Consider the following 14,676-nt stretch of genomic DNA (forward strand, 5'->3'; position numbering starts at 1 on the left):
CATTAAAAAATGAGAAAGCAACATATTTTGATCATCTCAATGTCATTCAATATATTAAGTATGTGTCTGTGAAATTCTTACATCCATTTAGGTTATCTAGATAAATTATGTCTTATTTTGTATTCACAACTAAAAATGTTGATTTTACAATTTCTTACACTGTGAATTTCATTGTAGAAATGTAAACATTTGATCATATTGCTTAGTTTGAAAGTCATGAAAGTTATTGACTTCCTACAATTAAAACAGTTCTCACCTTTAAAATAGATACAATTTCTCCCCTTCTCATAAGATAGTTAACTTATGTATAATCCTATGTCTTATATTATATTCCCATATTTTAGATTTTTTCAGTCATCTATTAAATTTCCTTCTTTAATAATTCTTCACTTTGCAAGATATACATGTACATGTATCTGCAAATATATATATATATATATATATAATATATTCTTCATTCAAACTTTAAAAGCAAATAGATTTGATAGAACTTCTACTAAGATATTTTTGTTTGTGCTTTGTTTTTGTTAGTATGAGATTTTTTGTGCTATATCCATTCAAGAAACATTACAGAAATCAATTAAATTTGATTTAATTCTAAGCCTATGCTAGAAATATCCTCTCAGTGTAAGACTGCTAAATATCTTCTGGTGAGAGACAGACAGTGAGAGAGAAAACAAGAGACAGAGAGAGACAGAGAGAGAGAGAAAGAGAAAATGTGGCTCACCATAGAGCTTGTAATATAAATTTGACCCAAATATAGGATTAATATTAAGAACAATTAGTAAGTTAAAGAATAATGACTCAGCTATAGCTGTTGAATTCTGAAGGGCTGCTGGAAATTGTTTTCCACTGGGCATCAACCAGCCACACGATTTCTGCCTCCCTGATTCCACCTCTTTCTCTGCCTTGAGTTCCCCATGATCAGGAGCAACGCTGCTTCCTCAACACTGCATCAGAAGCAGCCAAAATTTTAGGGAACATCTTTACACAGCATTCATTTAGAAAAGCTGCATTTATATATCAGAATGAAAAGCTGAGCCATAAAGCACCATTAAAAACTGATACTGCCCCTTTTCTTTTTCTTTTTTCCTTTTTATTGGTACCAGGGATCATCGAACTCACGACTGCCTGCTTGCAGGCAGGCGCTTATGCCGCTGAGCTAACTCCCCAGCCCCAACTTCCCCCTTTTCTAAAACTCCTGTTTGGACTTTTCTATCAGTTCAAATTATAATTGCAGCAATACACACTGTCTGTGCTCTCCTCTCTCTCCTAAACTTTCTTCTTTCTCTTCTCCTTCTCTCCCTCTTTCTCCTGTCTTTCCACAGACTAACAGAGAAAAGAACCTTTTAAAATCCTTCAATCAAGTATTTGGAAAGGGAAATAGGAAATCTGAGTCAGGACTTAGGACAGCAGACAGGCAGTAGCTGAAGGCGTGTCTACCAAGAAGGACACACTCAGCTCCTCATTTTTCTTGTTTTTGAAGAGGATGGTGCCCCATTTAACACCATGAAGTAAGAACTGTATGAGAACTAGAAGCCTTGCAGTCTGTTTCACTGTACAGTCAGGGAAATAGTTCATTCTCAGGGCAATGACCACTAATGTCTGTTGTGGTCCTTAAAAAGGTGTATTTGTGACTAGGAAATAACATGAGAGAGACAAAATCACATTGGCCAGTGCATTTCTGCAACTCTTCCCAGCAGAATTATCAGAAAGCCCAGAGCCTGAGAACCTGTAGCCCTGTCAAGGTCTGGGGCTCTGCCCCATAGTGCCTGCAAACTCTGCTGTCTGGGTTGTATTTCATGGCATGGAAGTGTCACACCCAGGGAACTTACTGATAAGAAGGTCAGGGTGAACTTTCAGCCCAGACCACAGATCTTACTTAGGCACCATATTAGCTGTTCAGAAAGAGTCAACCTTGGAGGAAGAACACTTCTCACAGGTAGATAAAAATTAAAGCAGAGTATTGCATTTAATGACTGAAGCCATAATAGGGAATCCCACTGGATGAATGTTCTAGAGAGACTTTATCTCCTTAGTATTTTCCCTTTGGATTGTGTGAAAATTCATATGTAGTCATAGATGATATGTCTTATCTTCATCAATTATGCCCACACTTGTGTGAGTATGATGTCCTATTTACTCCTGCAAGGAGGTGATGGAGAACAATCCGAGAACACCATGCCCCACTCACACTCTTACTCCTCTGTGCCGGTGATGCCCTTGCCCAGATTCTCACCCTGCCACCATCCGTGCCCACCATGATGGGGCTGGACACAGGAGAAACATACCATCTTGTTTCCAAATGACCCTGCAGTGCACGGCCAATTCCTACAAACTGAGTCACTTCCATGAACCATTATTTGTGCCATTGGTCAAAGGGCACTAGACCAGATACATTTAGTATGGATAATAGGTAGTGTTTTGTTCTCAGCTAATAGATAAGAAAAAGTTCTGTAATTTAAAATAAGCCTTATAAATATAAGGCATGATGATAAAACACAAATGCAAAATTAATGGCAAGCTTGCTTCTTCATAGCCCTGTTGGAAGCAGAGTTTCATTAGCTTGGTGGAAAAATATTAAGTCAGTGGAAGATACCACGTGATTTCCTGCTTTGTCATATTAGGTTTTTACTTTCTTTTCATTTTTTTTTTCTGTTGAAGTCATTTCAACAAATGTAGGTATTTCATTGGCAATATTCCATCATAAAGCTCCCGGCCATGGCTCCAGAATTGAATTCATTGTAGAATGTAAATCTTTCATCAGCATTCAGACTTTTTTTTTTTTAAACCAGAAGAAAATGTGATCAGGAAACAAAACAGACACATTTATTTAATAATTTTCCACTAGATTGCTCTCTAAACTAGATGACATTTTCAGGAAGTTTGGATAATTGCATCCTTATTAATTGAAGATATATATATATATATATATATATATATATATATATATAAAGAAAATATATTTCTAGAAGAATATATTGTCATTCACGGAATAAAAGAAATAGGTCTAACCCATTGTTTTCAAAATGGTCTTCAATTTTGTAAGTATTTATTAGGGCCTGGCATAGTTTATACCTTCATAGACTAGGAATCATAAAATATAACATAAAATAATACATATATGTAAATAACCACTAAAGACTGATGACTAAGGAAGTACAATTAGTAGCTGTTCCTCAAAATCCTGCTTATATGCTTTGTTAAACTCTTCACTGACACATAATTCACCCAGTGGTCCTACATGTCTTCCATCATTTTATTCTTTAAAATCAAGGAATGCATATGTCATATTAGGCCATATTCCTTAGGTAAATAGAAATTTTAATAAAAAATATAAATACACCTGAAATTTTCCAAGGAAAAAAATTGGTACTTGTCAAAAAAATTGTTCCTCTCTCCTCTCTAGTCTAAGCAAACTTTTGTAAGTACAGGTTGTACATATCAATGTTTATGGGCAGAAAGATACTCAATGACCAATGTGCATTGCTTTTTTCCCGTGTGTGTGGATGTCTACTTCCTTCCAGAGAGACGAGGAGTTACCCATGGATATGCAGCTTACAAGGGCTTATGAGAAAAGCTGGACTCCCAGGACTGAAATTAAAGCCATATCTCTGATTCTTTTCAAATTAGACACGTGAAAAACCCAGTAGGCTTGCGGTATTAAACAAACATACTGTAGAGCCACAGATTCGCCATGCCTCTGTGGTAATGGACAGGTATACACGTGCCTTGAAAAATGCTCCAGGAATTCTGGAACACAGTGTAACTAGGAAGCAACCAGATTCATTTCTGTGTCTCACTGAACTCGCAAGTTACCTCTTGTATGAGCGCATGTTTCTACAAAAACGAAATCAAAGATCTTTGTCCTATTTCTATACATTTATAATTATGAGGCAAATTATTAGGGTGATCATGTGGAATTGTGAAATGAGTTACTCAAAAGCTTAATTAGACAATGATAAACCTAAAGTTTAAAAGGCAGTTATTTAGAGAGGCTATTTCTTCTAAATCAAGGAATTAGCAAGTGATTATAAAATACTAAATTACCACATGGCAGTGTATCTCTTCAGTAGGATATAAAGATGTGCTTTCTGTCACACGTAGAAGTTGACCTTATGATAGGAATATGATTTTGTTCTAAACGGCCTAAGAAAAACATTTCATATTTAGTGTGAGCTAAAAATATCCAAAGCACTTCAGAGTAACCATTTAGCATCTCTGGACAAAGGTCAATGCTCATGGGTTGATTTGAAATGTTATCTTAAAAAGACCCCAAGATAAGATGGAACAGATGCCATAAATTTATTGGAATATTCTGGAAGAATGCATAAAGCAAAAGACTGGCTTGTAACTCAGCATAGCTGAGTCCTAGTTTAAAATCTGATATACCTGAAAATAGGCTCATAGATTAAAATATTAAACCTCTAGGTTAAAAAAATTTTAATATAAAAAATACACTTTGCTTCAATGTTTTTGAAACATTAGCGATATACTCGGCCATTAAGGAAATCACTCTGAGAAAATGCATGCAGAGGGAGATACACAAGAGGAGAAACATCACCAAAGACAAAGTAAATAATTATTGAAAGTTTAGGACTGTGTTAGGATCTGCTATTTAGCTCCTCTGCCTAACACAACCATCTGGGAGGATTTTCATGGTGTGTGACTCCTCGCCTGCTTTCTGTGGCTTTTTTCTGAAGATCTTACATACTGTCCACTGTTGCTTCTGAGCCAGCTGCTCTCTGGCAGAGTCACCATACCCCTGTTGAATCACATTTTGGCAGAATGACAGACAAATTTGCACCCAGCCTCTGGAAGTTTACTAAGAATTTCACTAAATTACCCTACTGTGGCCTAATTGCCTCCCTTTTTTTTTTTAGATTGAACAACAGCAATAACAAAGAATGAAAATATAATGAAGCACAGATTGGAGAACTCTAATAAACATCTAGAAGAATCCTTTGCATCTAAAGAAAACTCTGGGAATTTTATAATCCTAAATTGATCAACAGAGTCCTTTTATCTGATAACATAATTTTCTCAGATTGCAGGCAGCAGGAATCTAAGAAATTGTACCTGTAAAATTGGGTAGAGCCCAACAGCTTGAATTTTTACTTAATTTTAGAGTGTTTGTATATTTTTATTAAGATTCCTTCATTAGCCTTTAATACTCATTTTTCTACTTGGAGAGGATATATTAATACCAGATCCCAGCCCAGATGACAGCAAAATCTAATTAGAATGTGTTGCATGTGACGCCGCTTCTGCTGCCTGGAACTGGTCTCGCTCGCCTCCATGAGCACACAGGGGCTTCACCCAAAGGGTCTGAGAATTCATCACAGAAAAGTCACATGTGTGACCCAGTTTAGGGTGAAAACATAATTATCAGATATGGCACTCCCAGATTCCTTGGCTTTAGAGATAAGAAAATCTTGTTTGGCCAGAAAGCCTGAGTAATAAGATATTCTGGTTAAATTGATTTTTCATCACAATGGCATAAATATTGTAGGTTATTTGAAAAAAAAGTGAAATATAAAATGAATATGAATCATGTCAGACATGATGGTAATAGTAATGTATTTATGATTCCTGTTCTTTTGGAGGTACGTTCCACTAAAGCCTAACACAGATAAAGCACATGTAGGGAACATTATCTTATACACAATTAGGTATAAATGAGTTGGTTTAAGACAATGTATCAGTGTTTCTAAATATGATAAGCACCTCATGGGTAGGTAATAAAGATGGGCAGGTGTCCTTGGCGGTAAACCAAGACGCAACTGGAGTCCTTCCAGGATTAAATGGCGAGCACACAAAGGAAACCTAAAGTGGTGCAGGAGGATCTGAAAACACCAAAAATGATCGTACCCAGATCAATCCCTCTGAAGAAGATGGAACTTGGCAAAGAAAAATCCTCTAAGAAGAAATGTCAAGGTAAGGTCCAGATTTTTTTAAATGTTAAAGTACACTACAGATTAGAATAAATTTCCTCTATTTTTCTCTTCCTCCCTTTTAGTTTACCAGAAAGTAATTTCAAGTCCACACACCATAGAAGCCTCTAAGTTCAGCAGCACCCAGCTGAAGCAAGAGCTGTTTTCTGCAGCATCACTGCCTGAAGCTGTCTTCATCCCAAGAGTGTCTCCTCTCAAAGATGGGTAATGACTTCAGAGCACAACTGACTGGAGGTTTTTGGATTTTTCTGACTGAAATGTAAAGAAATAAATCTGGTTGACACTTTCATCATACAAAATAAACTCACTACACTGGCTGACTTTATTTTTTATCGGGTAGGTTATGATATTGTAAAGATGAAAACACCAGCAAAGATAAAGCAACGTTAATTATGTTTGCTACGTGAGCTGGTAACACTGCGGTAATGTGTGGGAGTTACATATTTTTCAGCAGGTGTGCTCCCTGCTCCTACAGACTCCTACTGTAGGTGAAGTTCAAGGAGACATGCTCCTTCCTCCTGACTTTCTAACGTCAATATTCATGCAAGTTCTGAAGCTGCAGGGTCGTTACAATGGCCTCTGTACTTGTGAAATACCTCAGAGAGCCTGAGTACATTACAAGGAGTGAACAAACTACAAATATTTAACTGTCAAATATCTTTATGGTGAAAGATGCATTAAAATGTAACAAATTATCAGGAAGATCATACATGATGATCAAGTTCACTTTATCCCAGAGATACACAGATGGTTCCATATAAATCAATAAACAGAGTAAATCACATAAAATAATCAAGGTTAAAAATCACATGATCTTGAGGATAGTTGCAGACAATAACTTGGACACAGATTCAAGTGTATAATAAAAATTCTGATAAAATATGTGTAGAGATACATTACCTAAAGCAGCTAAAAGTCAATTATGTAAGCCCACTACTGATACCATGACAAATGGGGGGAAATTAGAAGTATTTTATCTAAAATCAAGAAAGAAACAAGGTTGGTTTTTCTTACCATGCTTGCTTAAAACAGTACTCAAAGTTTAGTGGAGTAATCAGGCAAAAGAAAGAAATAAAAAGGAAGGGTATAAGAAAGGAAGATCTATGAAAATGATATGATTCTTTATGTATAAGACCAAAACACCCCATCAAAAGCATGTAGAACTAATAAACAGCTTCAGCAAAATAACAAAATATAAAATCGATTCACAAAAATCAGTAGCTTTCCTGTACACCAACCACGAACCTGCTGAGAAAATATTCAGAGGATTAACTCCAAAAAACATCAAATATTTACAAACTAACCTAACCAAGAAGGTAAAAGATCACTATAGAGAAACGTGTGTTACTCTGAAAACAGAGCTTAAGAATAGCACCAGAAAATGGAAAGTCATACATTGTGCTGGTAGGAAAAATTAATATTGTCGAAAATATTCCCCAACATGATACAGAGATGTAATGTGGTTCTAATCAAAATTGGAAACAGCACTCTTGCCGAAGTAGAAAAATATATTAGAATTCATATGGAACCATGAGAAAACCAGAGTAACAAAAACAAACCTGAGTAGGAAAAGCAGAGGTGAAATCACCATGAGCTCAGACTTCAAATTGTATTCCAAAGACGAAGTGTTGAAATCAGCATGGTACTGGCACAAAACAGGGATATGGATCATAGAATACAATTCAGGATTCAGAAACTATGCAGGCGCCTTCAACCAATTTGTATGAGAAACAGGGGCCTCTTTTTCAAATGATGCTGTGGAAATTGCCAATATATATACAGAATCAATACAGATTCTCACTGTGTTCTGAGGTCAAATCAAAATGAATCAGATACCTAGATACAATAGCAGAAATTTTGGGCTGGGGATATAACTCAGTGGCACAAGTGCCTACCTGAGTTCAATTCCCAGTACCAAAAAAAAAAAAAAAAAAAAAAAAAAAAAAGATAGCAGAAATCCTGCATCTGCTGGAATATAAAATAGTTAACTTTTGAAGTCATAAGCGTAAACAAGGACTTTCTGAGCAGAACTACATTTGCACAAGCGATAAAACCAAAAGAAACCAAATAAGAGTGAAAAGAAGACTTACAAATGGGAAAAGTTTTTGCCTACTCCTGTGAGAGAGGACTGATATCTAGAATACACTGTGTGAAAACCTAAAAATAAATAAATTACTAAAATAGAAGACAATCTATCAGTGGGAAGCTTAAATGAAGAGACGCCTAGTGAATTAAGAAGTTTAATAGGTACACAAAACTGCATTCAGCACCCTTGACCACTAGGCAAATGAAAAATCACAATGCTGAGATTCCAACCTAAGCCAGGAAACCACAGAGAGTGAACCAGGGTGAACGGTAACCCTGGGAATCAGCTCTGCATCCCAGGCAGCCAATCAGCGCAGGGAAGCATCTGGACCGAGGGCTTCGCGCTGCCTCCGCAGTGTGGAAAGAACCACTGGAAAAGCCTTCAGAGCGGAGGAGGATTTAAAGGGGGATTAATGGCAAAATACCCTTCACTGGCATCATATTTTAACTTAAACAGTCACCATATGTTCCGATCACAACTCTCAGGTTACAAAATCTATTGGACTTGGCAATATGCATGAATTACACTGTAGAAATGAAAGCTATTTCTGCAGTCCGCTTCCATGGTGTATGCTGGGTTTGTTCTTGCAGTCCTAAAATAGTAAGTTACAAAATAATAATAAAAATAAAAGCAATCCACTTCCGTAGTTTTAATTGTGACCTCAGACACGACCCTCAATCTTCCCATGTCCCTCCTCTGTCGGCTTTATACATCAAAAGCCTGAAAATGCATTTGGAGTTCTGTTTTGTTCCTTCAGGCCACTTTCACATTTACAGTAGATTCAAGAATTGCCATGTAGTCTCCAGGCCTGAAACCTTCACACCAAGACTGCAGAGCTGAAGCCTCAGAACCTGAGTCCATTAGAAAAGGTCTTTCAGGCAGCTCAGGAACAATACAAAGTGCTTAATTCAATCAGCAATAGTAGGCAATATTTTAGGATTCGGGGATTCAACTTATTTTTTACAAGAAGTACTATAAATTGTTGAATTTTTTTTTACTGCTACTGAGTATTTAATTAGTGTTTCATGCTGATTTCTGAGGTGCCTCACCTTTGTGTCAGTTATAAGAATATCAATTTTATAAATTTGTTTACAGAACTGACATTCCAGTTCTATGATAAATACAAAGATACTTATTTTTTCCATTTTTTGCACTCTACTTTTTATAACTCACCTAGGTCATAAGGAAGATTCCAATTACTTATTACACTGAGATAGCATATCACTCTTACAGGAGTGAGCTGACTTGAATTATTAAATATAATCCCTTTAAAGACAGTTGATTTCTAAGGTTAAGAGCAAACTTTGCATCTATACATCAGAACCAGGAAAAATGATATCCAGTTAATGTCATTAACGTCTATTGACAAGACATTCAGGATATCAAGCTGACCTGCAGCTAGGGAAAGGGGTGAACTCTGTAAGTATCAGAAATTGGTGGCATTGTTTAGCATATGATTTTAAATACTGGATAAAATTCTAAGTCTGTTAATATAGAAATACAAGGAGAACAAGATGAGAATGCAGAGTGTGGAATACTCCAGTGTAAAATCACAAGCTGACCTCAAAAGTGAACTCAAGGAGAGCAGAAAAAATATTGTTTTCATTCTCATAAAAAATAAATGAAGTCATACAAAGTAAGATGTTATGTAACATCCAACTGTAGGCCTTTTATAAACCCTCTTGACAATGCAACTAAAATCAAAAGAAAATACATTTTTCTATGCCAAGAATATTTGTCATGAAATAGAGATCAGACTGGATAAGTAAAAATTTGACTTTGTTAACATTCCATTTAATGATTTCTAATTTCAAATATTATGTACATGTGATATTATCTTTTACTTTGAATAATTTTTATGTTTTATGTATTTTTTTCTGCATAGCCCATTCTTTTGATGTTTTCTTTATTAAATGTCAAAATCAACTAGGGGCATCCATACAAGTTAATAAGATGTATAATCTTGTCACTATATTTTACCTCATTTTATTTTTATATCAGTGTATGTTTTATTACGTTTTTTAAAAGAAAGCCTCTGAAAGTTTTAGCATAACCCTCTCAGAAAATGACTCCCTTATCATTATACTAATTCATTAGTATTTAAATATGCAATAGTTCAATAAAAATAACATTTTGAAAATTTCCTGAAATAGCTAAAACTTAGGATTTCTCGTTTTTTATCCTGAACTGACAAATCGGATAAATCACCCGACTGCCAACTTCCAGGAGGAAAGTAAAAGCAAGCATGAAAGGAATGTGGATTCCACGGTGCCCCTTCCCTCTGTTTTAACGTCTCTGAGATCTGTACCACTTCCGGGCACCAGTGATGCCTGAGACTGCTGCTGGGCAATCAGGAACAGCACAGTGCTCATGGGTGCCCGCTCAGGCCTCTCCCACTTCTTATTTTCAAGGACATAACCCAGTGACCACAAGTCTCAAGACCATTTGACAGCAGAATATAAAAACGAATCCTTAGTGTTTTCTAAAACACTTTCCTTGATGCAGACTGCGAAAATTAAGAAAATGCCATCTTTAACAATGAAAGACAAGCACAGACTTAAGTGAAGTCAGTCAGACATGCCACACTGAATATGAGAAATCCAAAATATAAATAAAGAGAAAAATAAAGGATAGATCATCCGAAATAGGTAGATGGAACATTTGAAAAAGGGAAGGGGAGCCAGGGCGGAGGGAAGCGGAAAGCTGGAAAAGGGGGTACACGGGGTTAAGGCATGCTCTGTGCATGGGACCAGCTCCCCACCAGGAATGTAGATGGGTAAAAAATAAAAATGGAAAATAGAAAACCAGACAATCTTTTGTGTGTGCAGAGGATTCAGGCATCATAAAAAATAAGCCACATTCATTAACTATAGGAGAGCTTATTCCACAATGATAAAGCATAAATCCAAACTATAAAACATGTTGTCAAGGATCAACTGCAGCGTCTTTTCCTTGGGGGTCCACACAACAACGGTGAGTTTTATAATCAATGTATCTTACAGTCAATAAAATAAGAGCAATAGATGATGTGGAAATCCTACTGAGCAGTCCCTGATGCCACATGGAACACTTCATGTGTGTTAATTTTATGTTGTCATTTAAAAAACTACAAGAAGAAAATTAATACTACTGTTATTTCACTGGATAGAAATCTGAGACTCAGACAGTTATGCAATTACCCAAGATCGTATAACTGGTAATTGTACACATGAAGCCTCCAAGCTCATCGAACTATAAAACTCAGCATCAAATTGTGACACCCTAGATGCTGTTTACTTGGGGAGAATCATCTTGTCCAGACAGAAATTAATAACCTTGGAGCTAAAACTACAATAGAAAATACTGTCCCTCTTTAGAAAATCTTATTTCTCTTATTTTAAAGATTTAATAACATGCTGTCAAAGGCATGTCTTTTAAAGAAATTGTAAAGATCTGTTGTAAAGCACTTCAAAGTTATTGCTAAATAAAAAATATTGGCCCTTTACATACTAGGGTTTAACAGCTACACTGTCTTTTATGTAAGAATAGAGGGTAGAAGAAGGCTCGTACTATATGGTTACTGGGGAGAAAACAAATTAAGCAAAATTGCATCGAATTGTTTATGGGAAATTAGGTTTTAGTTCTATTTGGCTGTAAAATGTAGTGTTTACATCCTCAAATGAAATGAAACTTAAACAGAGCTTAAAATGCTATCACTTTGAATATTTAGATATAGAGTGTGTGTGCACAGCATTCCCAAATAAAAATTAATTCCATGTATATGTGAGACTATGTAACTTACACAGCAGGCAAAAAGACAAAAAGGTCAAATTTCTATCTATTCATCTTATCAAAATGAACTCTTAAAATTAAAATCTTTTTAGCAATTTACTTTTACAATCAATGTATGATATATTATTTAAAGGAAAGTTTCTCAGTTATGGAACATTACCTAGCATGTTGTACAGGAACTTATATTTTCTTTTTTTCAGGGTTAATAGAAACTTCTTTTGTTCTTGTCAGTTTTTTATTTCTGACCCATTACATATCAAAATGCATGTACATGTGGCAGCCGCTCACAATGAATGCATTCGTGATGTACTGATAAAAGAAAAAGGTAACAAGAAAAAAGGTTGCTTCTGTGGTTCTTTCATGGTTACTCCTCAGAACTCTTAGCATCATGGAGATGAACACTGGCCTTGTAAAACACATTTTTCAGTTTCACTGTAAAGATTTAGGGAATAGGTTTGTACAGCCCAATTTATCCGGCGCACATTGCTTTTTATGTAACTATGATGTAGTCATACCTAGATACAATCATAATGGAAACACCAGCTGAGGGTGGAGGTCTGTAGTGCAGGGAATTTACCCTCGCAAAAAAAAAAAAAAGTGCAACCCAAATAATCCCATATATTATGACAGCAGAGGAAGCTAGTGGCGAAAATATATGACCATCCAGACCATTTTACCTGCATATAAAGGTCACGTTCCACTTCTACAGTGAGTGCAGTTGATGTGGGGGAAAAAAAGTCATAATTTGGATCAAAGAATTTTCAGTGAATAAATGGAATGAATTTATGAAGCTTCAGAGTGTTCACAGCTAAAATAAGTTTATTTCAGTTTTTTGGAAAAAAAACCAAAAAGCATGAGTTTACAAACGGAAAATATTGATTTGAGATGGTCTTAGAGGATACACCAGATTGCAAGAAGCCACACAGGCGGTGGGACAGCAGTAATGACAGTGGAGGACTAAGATAAGGAGGCGTTCAGCACCCAGCAGCATCGAGGAACGTGAGTGGGAAATGCCTGCCGGTTCCTGACATGATCTGGGGGAGGAAGACATGAGATACCAGAAGTAATTTAAAGGAGTTCAGTGATTTTATTGCAAAACTTAGTGGTTGCTATTTGGGTAACTAAGTAGGTGAATTTTCTTGTAATATTGTACGGAATAATGTTATGAGTAGCTAAATCCTGTACTGCCAGGTATTAGCTCACAAATCAAGATTTATCATTAAATAAAACTTGGATCCCTAATTCTATAAAATATTCGTTGTGAAATATAAAGTGTCAAAATTCATAAATATCACCCAAACAGCATCAATTTCTTTTCAGAAATAAGAGTTTTTCCTTAAAATCCACACTTTTTAAAATAGTCACCCTTAGAAAAATCATTACGTCTGTTTTATTAGTACACATGCATGCACAAAGTAACACAGATTATATGTTCAAGCAAATTAAAAATCTTCCAATAAACTGAGTTATTAAAATTATATGCATATAAGGTAGTCTAAGAGTCTCCTACAGAAGTTGTTGCTGAGATATTTCTTTTTTCTTCTTCTTCTTCTATTCTTTCAGGAACACATTGGAAAACAAAGATAAAAGAGAATTCTCAAATAAGTCATTTACTAACTGCGGATTTAATTGTTAAGTTTCCAACCATGGTCTGACTTGTTATCATTTCTTGTCCAGGGTTGTAAACCTTTCAATTCATTTATATTTATAGACAATTCCTACCACATTATATGCATGGATTATTAGGAATACTTCCCAGTAGAATTCTGTCAAGTTTCTGTACACAATTAATTAAAAGTTCTGGATTTTTTTTTATCAAACTTTTACAGTGGGTTAGAATATCTGAAATCTAAACAGAGTCTTTTAGCCCTAATGACTACTCAGTCCTTCATTTGGAAGGCTTTTTATTTTATAGATTTGAAAAGAGGGATTAAGGCTATTGGTGGAGTCACCTTGGGCGGGATGTGGGTTTGCTGATAACAGAATTATGTTACAAAGTAAAGGAAGCCAGTCTCTGTATCTAATTAACAAAACAACTGTGATTTTAAAAAATCAAAGAGAGAACTAGCCTCAGACTATGATCCCACCTGCCAAAGAATGGAGCAAGTGTCGCGGTCAGCCTCTGACCTCACATATTTGCAAACCATGTACATCTAAGAAGGACTCAAAGAAAGTTTCCACGTCCCTTCTATAGAGTAAAACTCCTCACCCTGTAACTTTAACCCAGTCTTTTCTCAGCAGCACTTCTAAATCGTTCATGGAGGTTTTAAACCGTATTACTCCTTAAGCTCCGTCACTCCATGAGTTCAGCTGGCCTGCAGTGGGATGACAGAGGGATGACATTATATGTATACACATATATAATTATCATATATTACAGAACTGGGGTTAAAAGCTGTATTTAATTCCATTCTGTCAAAATTCAAATTCTGGGGAATTTGCATAAAATCATATACATCCCCTTGATCTTCACAATATCCACTGGGTTTATCCCACATTTCCCAGGGCATTAGCCTGAACTGTGAAAGGTTAATGTGATTTGTGCAGACAATGGGTAACAGACCAACGTACGGGGAAGGATAAACTTGGGGGTAACACACAGTGTATATTTCAAATGAATACACCCCGGTAGAGTACTCGAAACTTCAAAAATCTTTCACATTTACTGTCTTACACGTCTTTGTTTTATTGGGTTTTTTGATCGCTTTTCTTTTACAATCAGGGGCAGTGGCTGAGTTAATCAGACAGCTTTATGTGTGACCCAGTAACACAGTCAGTGCAGGCAACACTTCTTCTGTGTCTACAGCAATACTCCCGCACGCTCCTCCTGCCCCACAATGGGGCAGCGATTCTTCCCTGCCTTCT

Source organism: Cavia porcellus, unplaced genomic scaffold (assembly GCF_034190915.1).
Source record: "Cavia porcellus strain 051 isolate PalLab524CR breed Dunkin Hartley unplaced genomic scaffold, mCavPor4.1 scaffold_12, whole genome shotgun sequence".
Taxonomy (NCBI): Eukaryota; Metazoa; Chordata; class Mammalia; order Rodentia; family Caviidae; genus Cavia; species Cavia porcellus.